Here is a 13,839-nt window from a genome sequence, read left to right on the forward strand (position 1 = left end):
GTATGAGGTAATAACCCTTGAGAGAAAATGCAGTTTCTATAGTAAGTTACAGTATGCTCACATTTAAGCACATACACTGTATAGTCTAAAGGCTAACAACTGAATAATAAATAAATAAAAAATGTATTTAGTTAACTAACCTTGACTAAAATTTCAAACGGTAAAAATCCCAATGAAAGGTTAATCCATATCAAATGTTTATTTGTGCATTAAATATAGGTTATATTTTGCAAGCAATAAGAATTTTCAGGCATAAGATTTGATTTCGGATTTCTCCTTTGATACATATCAGACATACATAAAACTCATTTTTTCATATTTAGAAGGTAAAGAGTATCCACCCATCTCATGCCTATACTCTTCATTCTAGAACATTCCTGCTATTTTTCTCCAGTTGGTTGTTTTTTCATCCAGTTATTACTCATATGCAACAACTGCCTGGACCACCTAACATATTTTACATTGAGGATTGGATTTTTACAGAATAAAAAATAGGTTAGTTTAAAGATGTGAGTTTAACTGTTTCATACCAGCAGCAATGGAAAAATCACACACCAGTTCACTTTGTGGTGAAGCAAAACAGCACAGGAAGCTATTTTATCTGGGAGACATTCCATTGCTGTGTCCATCTTCCACACAAATAAAAGAGTAACAGAGAGATTCAGACCCATACTATGTAACATTTTAATATACAGACATGCAACTCAACTCTTATTAGTGAAATGCATCTTCAAAATGACCCAATTAGGGGTCCACATTTTTATAGAGGTCAAAAAGTTACGAGCATCCAAAGAAATGCCAACGGAATAACCAGAACACTTCTTTTCTGGTTTCTCTCCAGCAAAGGAACTGTGAGACTCTCTTCCTTTTCTCATTATTAAAAAGTTCTTGCTTTTTAATGAATGTAATCCCAAATCAGGCAAAGTAAAGATTTTTATTTGTGTTTGTATCCTTAACATACTAGTAATGAATCAGATTCTGATTAAATCTTGCCATCTGTTTACCTCCTAGCTCTGTTCTGCTGTGCTGATGCCCATGGGCCGGAAGTGTTTCCCTAATAAGGTAACGGCACTCCCACACTTTGATGCCACATAGATATGAATTATGTTCCTGTCTCCAATTAACCTATTATAGAATGGAGCCTAAGCTTTTAAACAATCCAATTCCACTCCCCACCCTCACATATCGCTTTCCTTCCCTCTGTATGTCCTCTGTCTACTCTCAATTCTCTCCTCCCTCTTTCATTCTGGTCCAGAGGTGTTGTCCCAGGAGTGGGACAAGAGTGGCACAGTGACTGGAAGCCACACACAGAGCAGGACTTCCACAAAGTGTTCATACAACAGTCTGGACACCCTTATCTATTTACAACTTGTGGAACTGCAAGAAACCCCTACCAAAGGAGCTGAGGGGAACTGACGAAAGGAGAGTTCATATATTTGGTTTTCATTTCTAGGGGTTAGCAAAGGAAGCCAGATGACAGACTTTAGGGCAGCTCTAAAGCCCAGTTTAGGGCCTAAGCCAGTGTCTGGGATAAAGACAAGCAACCCAACAAAGGTTGACTTTAGATCATTGCTCAACAAGAAAGATGGTTCACCCAAAGCACTTGCTGCCACACCACCTCCAAGCAGTGCACCTTCAGACTTCAGGTCTTTCCTGAACAAAAAGCAAGCAACAGAACCAGAGAAGACCGAGCAAAAAGAACAGAAATCATCAGAACTAGCACCCAAGACACCCCGGGAGGAAAAGCAAACTGGTGTCAATGGTGTAAATGGCGGCACAACTGATAAAAACAGAGAAAAAAGCCAGCAGCACGAATGCAGGGAAAACTGAAAAAAAGGAGAAAGCCAGCCCAACGAATCAAACAAATGATGGACAGATAGCAGAGACAAATGACAAAAAGACAAAAGTTGTGAATGGAGGACAGAAGGATGCAGGAAAGCTGCCCATTTTCAAACAGCCCCTCGGTGACATTACTGTGGTGGATGGAGAGAGGCTGAGGTTAGAGTGTCAGGTGACCTCTGACCCCCAAGCTGTCATCACCTGGATTCTTGATGGGAAAATTGTGAAGGCATCCAAGTTCATTATCTTATCACAGGAAGGTATGAAAGCAGATACATTTGACCGCAGTTTCACAATTACAATACAAAATACTGTTGATCTTGTTTTTTCTACACAGTTATTTATGTCTTTTGATGATAGACGTCTAAATGTGACACACAATTCCAATTAAATGTGATAACCTTATGTCAGTAGAGTTATTTAATGATGAGGACAGGTTTAAAACCTTTCTTCCCAAATTCCCTGCGATAGTGTTCTGAGCTGTGTTGTAAATCACATGCTGAGAGGAAAGATCTTAAAGCTGAGGCTGATTCTTTGCCAACTGGAGTGCCCAGTGATGTTATCTTTATACTTTGAGCTCATTCACATTAGATTTTTCGATCTGATGATTTAAGGTCTCTCTAGTCCACTCCACTGACATGAGACAGAATGATGGTCTTGGTCGCAATTAAAGTTCTGAAATAGCAATAGAAGATTCCCCCTAAATCAAACAAGGATGTAATGGGTGTTCCCTGCACTAATGCATTATCCAGTGCTTTAGGTTTTCAGTTGTTCTGGTGGATTGTATGTTTAGAAAAAGCAGGGGCCGGGTTCATCAAAATCTTTTTAAATTTGTAAGAATGTTAAATTGTAAAAATGTGATTACTGAGAAATTATTCAGTATTTTTTATTTATTTATTTAATTATTATTATTATTATTTTATTTTTAATTTTTTTGGTAACACTTTAGATTAGGGAACACATATTCACTATTAACCAAGAGTGTTCCCTCAATAAACTCTTAATTTGCTGCATAAAGATAGTAAGGTAGTTATTGTAATAGTTAGGTATGAGGTAGGGTTAAGTGATCTAGAATATGGTCACGCAGAATAAGGCATTAATATGTGATTTATAAATACTAATAAACAGTCAATGTGTTAGCAATATGTATGCTAATTAGTTAATAGTGAAAAGTGTTCCTTAATTGTTTTTTTTCTTAAGAAGAAAAACAATATTTGAAACAATCAAATAAATTCATTAAACATCACCTTTTAGGATTTAAGACAAGTTGAACGTTATGCTAACTTTAAAGGGGGGGTGAAATGCTATTTAATGCATACTGAGTTTTTTTACACTGTTAAAGAGTTGGATTCCCATGCTTAACATGGACAAAGTTTAAAAAATTAAGTTGTACGTTTGAAGGAGTATTTCTGTTCCAAAAATACTCCTTCCGGTTTGTCACAAGTTTCGGAAAGTTTTTTTCAAGTATGGCTCTGTGTGACGTTAGATGGAGCGGAATTTCCTTATATGGGTCCTGAGGGCACGTTTGCCGGAAGAGCGCGCGCTCCCGTAGAGCAGAGCAGAGACATTCACTGATCAGAGCAATTCACTGATCAGAGCGAGAGCATCGCGGAAAGTCACAAAAGAAGTGTGTTTTTGGTTGCCAGGGCAAGACAACCCTGCACAGATTACCAAAAAAACAGCATTAAGGGACCAGTGGATGGAGTTTATTTTTACAGAGCATCAACGGAGTTGTGCAAGTGTTTTTGTTTGTTCCCTGCATTTCGAAGATGCTTGTTTTACAAACAAGGCCCAGTTTGACGGCGGATTTGCATATCGTTTATTTCTTAAGGATGATGCAATCCCAACGAAAAAGGGTCAAGATCGTGTGTTGGAACCGCAGGCGGTGAGTAAAACTGCTTCAAATATCTCTGCCTCCTTGTTGGTGTGTCCCCTCCAATGCCGGAGACCCCGGTTCGAGCCCCGCTCAGAGAGAGTCGTTGCTGCTGCTGCTCTCGTTCAGTTTCAGCCTTTTATGATTCTGGATCATAAATAAACGGCTGAATCTGACTGTAAGCCATGGTTTGTTTTGGATGATGGATTTTCTCTCACGGTAATGTCACAGCTTCCACATGCTCTCAACGCAAAAGCCTATTCGCGCTCGTGATTCTTTAGCTCCGCCCACACGTCACGCCTCCAGCCGGTCGTGTTTTTCCAGGAAAAATCGGTACAGACTATCTTTCTCTTATGAATATAATAAAACTAAAGACTTTTTGGAGTTATGAAGGATGCAGTACTACTCTATAGGTACTCAAGATCAACAGGATATTGAGTGAAAACGAGCATTCCCCCCCCCCCCCTTTAAGAGGTTATTTTTTTCTCATTCCTTCTATTGGATTACTTCATGGTCACAAGCAGGAAAAGCTACTTTTAGACCTTAATATACCTTATTTAAAAATGCTTTAACAGTATTTGACAAGAAACCTAATAGATATGCTCACTGTTTTATAAACAATACAGCTGGGGCTGTATATGCTTTTACATTGATGTTATTGTTAAGTCAATTCACATTTATGTATATACGTATATTATCCAAATAAACTTCCAACTCTAAGTTGTAATCCATAAATATATATATATTGTATTATTTAATTCTTTATTTAACAGGGACAATTACCTACAGAGGTAATCCTGGCGAGGGACAGCAGATGAAATTTAGCTCTGTAGGTAATTGTCCCTGTTAAATAAAGAATTAAATAATACAATATATATTTATGGATTACAACTTAGAGTTGGAAGTTTATTTGGATAATATACGTATATACATAAATGTGAATTTATCCTTGGAAATCAAGTATCTTTTTTATAATAGTAAAGGTGCAATAGCTTTTTATTGTCTGATAATAGCTGGTATAAGATATTTAATCTTTGCAAAGCATAAGCCCACCATTTAGGATTCAATGAATACCAAGATTGAAAGCAAAACTTTAATCATAAAACAGTTCTGTTTTCAGCTGCTATGTGTTTGGAAGCATGATACACATTTGTCATTCAATGCTACCTCTTGTTTTACATCAGGTGAAAAGTGTTCACTTGCAATTGACAAGGCTCTCCCAGAGGATGAAGGATGCTCCAGATGTAGGGCAGAGAATGCACATGGTAAAGCAGAGTGTTCCTGTATGGTCGCTGTAGATGGTAAGTGTCCTGTCTCCTAGACTTCTTCTACAATGTCAAATTCCTCCCACAACTAATAATTAAGATTTTTTTTAGAAACAAAATGGAGGGGAAAAAAATATTACGTTCATTTGTATTGCATTCCTCTAGATCCTTCAGACCCATCAGCAGATAAGAAGAACAAGAAGAGCTCTTCTCCAACTCCCACTACATAATGTGAGTAAGAACACATGTTGTGGCCTGTTTACTTGAGCTGTTACTAGTTTATTTTTAAAGGGATTAAAAGTTATTACAGTAATCCGTTACTTAATCTCATTTCATTACCAAATCCTGTTCATCAACATGTCTTCCATTTGTGGAACATAAAAGGTGATATTTTGAAGAATGTTAATGCTCCTCTTTTCCATATAATTAAAGTTTATGGGGACCAAGGGTTGACAAGCTCCAAAAATTATACATAAAAGTAGTCAAAACTCATAGAGTATATTCCCAGTTTTCATGGTCACCATTGACAATTGAGTGTATGAAAAGGAGCAGCTTGGACATTAAGTTATAAATAACTCCTTTTGTGCTCCATTGAATAAAGAAAGTCCTAAAGGTATCAATTTGAGGATGAATAAACAATGACAGAATTTTCATATCTGGGTGAACTATCCATTTATGAGAGCACCCTTACAGGAAAGTCAAATAAAGTCATGTCAGGTTATGCCTTATCATCACATTCACAAAATTAGAGCTGAGTGGTAATATGTTTTCGATTTTACGATGATACAAGCAGTGGAGATATTCTATATAGTACATATTGACCAATATACATAAGTACATATGTACATAAGCTGGGTGATAATATAGTTACATTTTGTGACAATGTAAACAATCATACATCTGAGATTTGTCATGTATATATCTCTTTATATATAGCAATCCATTGTTTATATTCAAAATCTTGTCTACAACGAACAACAAATATTCAATCTTAGCGTACTGTAAATAGGCCTTGTGTTTGTTTTACCCTTCTTTGAGGATGACCATATGCAGTGAATATTTGAGTAAGCTTCCAAAAAACCACAATAACTCACTTATTATGTCCATTTTCTCCTTATGTTGTCTTTAATCATCTGAAATGGTTGTCAAAAGCATTTAGTCCTTAATTCTGCAACATATTTAGTGCACATTTCATCCCAATTTCCCTTTCAAAAATACTTGTCATGTGAGAAGTTGACCTTGCAGACAGGAACAATGGCCATCAAGTGCACTCTACAGACTCCCAGAGAGGATTTCCATCCCACTGTATCTGATGACAGATTGTATCTATAGTTTTTGTTCCGGCTTTTAACACAATGGATCACGACAGAGCAGAAAACAAACTCAGCCATTAGTGTTTTGAAATAACAATCAACTAGCTGTACTGCTGCATTCGTTCTTCTAGTATTTCATAAGTGGCTCACATTTATGTTGCAGTTATGTTCTTATCAAAAAATGACAAATTGATTTCATAATTTAGGGCACAAAAAGGATGTTATTGGCAAATACCAGAACAGACTACAATGTATCCCCACAGTGCTTGTGGAAAAAGCTCAGGTGTGTCCTAGCATACGAGAGAACATGAAAGATAGGAAAGAAGCAACTGAAGACAAAGAGAAGGCCTAAAATGGTAGACTTCTGTTAGCTGAAACACATAAAGATCTGACTGTCCTCTCTGTCTTCCTCATCACTGTTCTCCCCCTTTTTTTGTCTCTCTGGACTTTGCTGGAGTATTAGTGGGGTTTACATGTTGCATTGTTTCTTGATGGTGAACAAACCTTAAATAAATAGTGGATAGCCACTGTTTCCTGGATCTTTGGAGACCCAATATTTAGCATGCCCATGTAAGGGTAAATCCAGCAAGACGGTGTCCACACAAACACTCTCTCCCTCGATGCTGATCAGGAGAGGCAGTTTCCTTAGAACCCCTGTCAATTCTCAGATGCACTCGTAGATGAATATTGACTAGTTATTTCCTTAGACATGGTGTAAAATGATATATAAATATGTCATCAGGGCTGATTAGTAAATTGTTTAACAATATGGAATAGAAAGTGTTTTATTTGTCATTTTAAATGGGATGAATAAATAATTATATTCAAACTATTAAGATACACATAATAACAAGATGATGCATTGTGACATCATCCATTACATATTAGACATAACAAAAGCAATACAGTCTCTACAGAAAATGTAACAATCTAAAAGATTAATATTTTTAATATTATGCATTATTTTATCAAATGTAATGTCAAATGTAGTACTATTCTGTCAAATTGATTATATATACATATATATATATATATATATATATATATGTGTGTGTGTGTGTGTGTGTGTGTGTGTTACATTTAACAATGATCTAACAACATAACATTATATGAGTGAATCAGTATTATCCATATTATACAATCAATAATATAAGAAATGTAAGGTATCAAATGCACTTTATTGTATCAATACTATTTTGAATGCATCAAACCTATCAATGCATTTGATACATCATATTTAATGTAATACAGATAATTATTTTTTTTTAATGAAATGCATATACACATTATACAGAAATACAGAATGAAAAAAGGTGAAAAGGTGCTTTTTTTTTTCAAAAGGCAGATTTTGTTCAGGTTTAATTGGAAAACATATATCCATGGTGTCAGATAACTGAACCCCAAAAAATATAAATGTGATGAGCTAATGTACTGATTAAAAACTAAGCTTTCATATTTTTTTTCATAAACATTCATATATTATTTTCTCCAGAGAAAAAGGAAGAGGGGGGAGTTGGAGCCACTGTGTCTGATGATGGTATGAAGTTCAAAACAGTTAGCCCACCATTCCATCCTTCTTCAATCCAGAGTTTACTAACATATCTCCCACATGGTCAGTCTGATACATATCCTGTTCATTTCACAGATGAGGAGAAAGAACTAGATTACAGAGATGTGGTCATTAAGAAAGACTGTAGCGTATAGGATTTCTATGATATAGAGGACCGCTTAGGAACGTAGGAGATGCATCTGTCATATCCATCATCAACACTATCAATATAACATATCATTTTGGATTTACTGTACAAGATATTTCTTCCAACTCACATTGCCTTTCTCCAATCTCTTACAGGAGGAAATTTGGTCAAGTCTTGAAACTCATAGAAAAGTCCACCAAGAAGGTATGGGCAGGGAAGTTCATCAAGACATTCTCACAGAAGGAAAAAGAAAATGTGAAGCAGGAGATTGGCATCATGAACAGCCTCCACCACCCCAAACTGGTGCAGTGTGTGGACGCCTTTGAGGGAAAATCTGATATAGTCATGGTTTTAGAAATGTGAGTCCCTAACCTATCTTCTGTCTTCTAAACAGAAATACAAATGTGACATACAGTAGGTTGACTGAATAAAAGCTTTCATAAAAAGGCCATCAGTCATGCTCCAGATTGGGAGTGATGATAAAGTTAGTTTACTTTATAGTGAACCTACCTTGTGTTCCCTGGTGTCTTTGAACAGGGTGAAATGTTTGGTATTTGTTTTTTCAGCACCTTTAAATCATTCCACCAGTTTAGCTTTTTATGGTGAGAGTGGAATGTAAAATCCAGCATCCTTTGATTGTAGAAGTGCATGTCACACGTCCTTATATAGTGAGATGGAGAAACAGGGAGGTGGGCAGAAGAAAGTGTGGATGCTCTCTGCTTCAGCTTGGCAGCCATGATGGAAAATAGCCCAGAATTAAATCTTTGTAAGAAAATTGTTTAGCACTCCAGGTGCAGACACTGTTCACTTGGTTGTTAAATGGAATGCGTATAAACAGTTCTAATGCACTGAGATCGCAGTCTAACAGTGATTGGTTAGTGTCACATAACGATAATGTCATTGTGGTCCCCATTGGCTGCAGGATTTTTGGCAGTGAGTTGTTTAAGTGAATCGCTGATGAGGATTTCGAGCTGATTGAGTGAGAGGTGATTAAGTACATGCTGCAGATCATTAATGGAGTCCAGTTTATCCACAAGCAGGGCTTTGTCCACTTGGACCTCAAACCTGAGAACATCATGTGCATCAACAAAACAGGAAGCAAGATCAAACTCATTGACTTCGGACTTGCTCGAAGGCCAGGTAAACAAGTGCAAACAACTGCAAAAATAGAGTATGCATGGTTTTCTGGCACTTTTGCCTAATAAATCCTGTGTTCAGTGAATCCTGTCTGCACTTGAGTTCCTCCCTACCCCTCCACATAACAGGACCGTACACACAGCTTCAATGGAGGAACTGAGAGCTCTCGGACTAAATCTAAAATATCTTAAACTGTATTCCGAAGATGAACGGAGGTCTTACATGTTTGGAACAGCATAAGGGTGAGTTATTAATGACATAATTTTCATTTTTGGGTGAACTAACCCTTTAACTGCAAAGGGACAGTTTGCAAACTTACTGGAATTATTTTTGTTTTGTAAAACGGAGATAAAATAACGAAATAAAACCAAAATAATTTTAGAATATAACATGATGACATCCTTAAAAATCATTAGAAAATTAATCTAACATTTTGTTTTTAGAAAATGTATTTCAAAAAGTGAGATTGTCATACAGGCTGCAGCCTAATGCATCAAAAAAAAAAGTTTAAGTACGCTGCAATTTTTCTCATGCAGATAAGACTGATATTTCATTCGGAAATGTAAATGGTGTACCCTTATTTTTGTGTACACTCACATGAATATCAACAAAAAGTTGTGCTTCTGTAAAATACAGAAAATAAACTGGATGCGCTTTCTGTCGTCTCTGTCTGTGTGAACATGTAAATGCATAGCTCTAAAAGTAGGTGCAGTCTAGCTTTGCCATGTCAGAAACTGATGGTTTATATTCACAATAAGCTATATACATATACAGACTGAATACATGAAGGGCTAATAATGTCAGTTAAGACATTAATATTATCATGCTTTTGTTCATACTTAATTAATTATTATTACAGCAAAATTTTGTTTTTGTTCCATTAATTATTTTATTACCATCGGTGCTACAGTGTAAAAATAATTCTGTAGAATTTACATGATTTTACTGACAAAAAAAGGTGGCAATAAAATCATTTAAAAATCATGCTAATTGCTGTAAAATAGATTACAATATTATACAGCAAAGCAAATTAAAGTTAATTACTGTATGTGAAATGCACACTGTAAAAAATGTGCTGTTAAATATCAGCAATCTACTGGGAACAGGGTTACATGTAATGTGGCTACTGTTAATTTACATCCTATACTTTTAATTCACATCTCTTTGTTTTTCATATTCATACAGTGATATCACTCTGAACTTATTTTATTTGAGTCCACTTAGAAAAAAATATTTCTTAGAATAAATCTGCAAACACTTAAGGAGTAACAATAAAATAACAAAAAACATGACTTTAACTCAAATCCCTGCAGTTCAAAGTTATATAGTACACGTATGTGATGAAGTACTTGAAACAAAGATCATTACTGCAGCCCTAATGCTATAGTTACTGTATTTAAATATAGCAGAAGTGCATCAGTGTTTGTGGCTCATCATTGACTGTAGTGCAGGCTCTACTCTCCAGCACAATGGTGACACACAAATATATATGTTCAGTTTTGTTGAAGGTGATTGAATCAAAGTCATTTTTCAAATAAAAATTAGTTGCTCCACCCTGACCCAATAAACGTTTAGCATTTCTTTTTACAGAATACACACTTCACTGAATTTGTTATACCATTATAATAATGTGTATATATGTAGAATAGTTATAATGAATGCTGTATATATATATATATATATATATATATATATATATATATATATATACACTTCGTTCAAACGTTTGGTGCTAGTAATGATTTTTTTTAAATTCACTAATATTCTCACCAAGGCTATTTATTTGATCAAAAATACTGATTAAATATGTAATGTTTTAAAATAGTATTGCCATTAAAAATTGGTGCTTTCTACTTTAATATATTTTAAAACTTAATTTATTTCTGTCAAAACTGAATTTGCAGCAGCTCCAGTTTTAAGTGTAACATGATCCTTCAGAAACCATTTTTTTTAACATTGCTACATAATTATCTGTGGAAGCTGTGGTACATTTTTAAACAATTTTTTGGGAAAAAAAAAAAGGGAAAAAATGAAAATATATATATTTTTTATCAATTTTTTGCATCCTTGCTGAATTAAAAAATGTTGGTTAAATGGTTTGTAATAAATTAATGTTTATTAATTTATTTAATAAAAAAAATAATTGACCCCAAAATTCAGAATGACAGTGTATACCTTTTCATTCCTATATGTTTTGGGACCAGAAAAAAAAATGTTTACCATAAGGGATGCTTTTAGTCCTGTTACATATCACATTTTGATGGAATGTGCGCTAACAGAATCAAAGATTATTGCCTAATACCCTTCCTCTTGTTTATCTTCAGTGTCAGTGGTCTTTCTCCATTCATGGGAGAAAATGACAATGAAACCCTTGCCAATGTCACCTCAGCCACCTGGGATTTTGAGGATGATGCGTTTGATGAGATTTCAGATCAGGCAAAAGACTTCATCAGCAGTCTCCTTAAAAAGGAGATGAGGCACGTTAAGCCTAGGTTTTGATTCAGAAACATGATCACTTTTATAGAAATACTAACATTGTTCCAAGTTAAACAAATACCTTTGCAGAGCACTCTATAGGTGCTTTTTCGGCATTAAAATGGTTGAACAGCTTCTTGAAATTTCTTGAGCTCTTGACATAGACCCTAACAGGCTAACAATTAACAAAGATCCCAGTAAAATTCACATTATTGTAAATAGAGGTTGAAATGGGCAAAGTAAATGATCACTCAAATTTTGTTCATGTTGAGAAGAAGACTTTAAGCATTTGATATGGATTCTTTGACCCTTTTAACTGCATTTTCATAGGGCCAGATTGACCTGTGCTCAGTGTTTGAAGCACTCTTGGTTCACACCGGACACCAGAAATATGGAAGCTAAACAACTGTCCAAAGAGAGAATAAAGAAGTACATCCTTAGACGCCGCTGGCAGGTGAGAGCACTGGCGTCTATTTTTAATGATTTGTTAGACAAAGAATGAATTTCTATGAGTTACGTGGGAAACTGTTTTGTTGGTGGAAGGGACGGAGCTTAGTCTTCATGTTTGAGAGTATCTGTGCAGAAAACAGGGAATGCAGTGCGAGCCATCTCCAGGTTCAGCTCTGTGGGAATGTTAGGAGGAATCGGCCCAAAGAAATGTTTCCTCAACTGATGGTAATGGTCTAGCAACCAATATGAAGCAACACTGCATATTAAATGTCATATATGTTAAAATATTGATTGTGTATTAATAAATGTGTGTGTGTTTAGAAGAGCCTCCTGCAAAGTTCCTTGAGAGCTTATCTTCTGTAATTCAGGATGTAGAAGTGGTTGAAGGCAGTGCTGCCCTCTTTGACTGTAAGATCGAGGGTAATTATTACCTCTCTTACCTTAAATTTCCATCAGCTACTTGGTTGAGCAGTTAAAAAATGTGAATTTTAATATTCTTTAGGATTTAAAATGAAAATAGTTGCTGATATACTAATATTGAGAGGATTGTTTTTACCCTTTTCTCTCCACGTAATGTGGTTCAAAATCACAAATAATTAAAAAAAGACTTGGCAATTTGGTTGGAGATTTGACCATCATGAGTCAGAAAATTAGCAAATTAGAGCAGCTGGGTATGATTCATAATGTTTACACTTACACCATATCCACTACTCTTTATATTGATATTTAATTATATACCCTTATGGGTTAATCGTTGGTAGACCAAAGGTAAATTACATTGCATTTGAATTTTTAACAGCCTTTTTTAATTTTTTACCGATTTACTGTGTTTTCTGAACATAAAGGCTACCCAGACCCTGAGATTGTATGGTACAAGGATGACCAGCCTATTAAGGAGACACGTCACTTCCAGATTGACTATGAAGAGGATGGCCACTGTAGCCTGGTGATCTCAGAGGTTTGTCCCGATGATGATGCCAAGTACACCTGCAAAGCCATCAATAGTCTGGGAGATGCCACCTGTACTGCTGAACTGATGGTGGAGTTTATGCAGGAGGAGGAAGGAGAGGGGGGCGGTGAAGTAGAGGAAGAGGATTGAATAATGATGGAAACAGGAGTGGATAAAAATGGAGAAGTGTAGGACGGTGTGAGAAGAATGAGGAGAATGACTGCATACCACAGGAACTATGAATATCTTAAACATTTGACACCACTTTGATTCTTCTCTTTTACACCATTTTCATATTTCTTCTTACTGCCTAGAACGGTTTGGAAAGAGCAACTGTTTTGGGGTAAAACTGTTTGCCATGATCAAAGACATTCCAGCTTGTGCCATTCTGTTTAGACAAGTGTCCCGACTGATTTACCAAAAGAGACTACAAAACTAAATGTGACAACCATATGCCTGTATAGCAACCATTTGATGCACTGAAAAGATCCACCACTTGTTTTATCATTTCATTGAAATCATCCATGTCAGTAATTTTGAGAGAAAATATACTTTTGTGCACACATTTGACATTTTAGGTCTGCACTGCAGAGCAATCTAGTGGTATAAACACGATAGTGTAACGACAGGTAAAAGAGGAGGAAGCAATTGCAGGCAATCAGATGATGTTTATTAGAAAGAGAGTCCAGAATGTTGGCAATGGCAAGGAAGGTCTACGGTGGCGTGAGAAGAGCTGGATGGTGAAGTCGATGGTGCAGGTGAAGGTGGTCAATGGTTGAAACCAGGAACAGACCGGAACACTGACACGAGGACGACAACACGAACCCAATCCAGCACACGA

At 36.0% G+C, this 13,839-nt stretch overlaps 1 pseudogene; it reads left to right on the forward strand.

Moving 5' to 3' along the window:
* Positions 1–1,768: 1,768 nt before the first annotated feature.
* Positions 1,769–13,606, forward strand: LOC113051204 (myosin light chain kinase, smooth muscle-like; annotated as a pseudogene).
* The last annotated feature ends 233 nt before the right edge of the window (positions 13,607–13,839 follow it).

The sequence above is a fragment of the Carassius auratus genome, chromosome 31, assembly GCF_003368295.1.
Source record: "Carassius auratus strain Wakin chromosome 31, ASM336829v1, whole genome shotgun sequence".
Taxonomy (NCBI): Eukaryota; Metazoa; Chordata; class Actinopteri; order Cypriniformes; family Cyprinidae; genus Carassius; species Carassius auratus.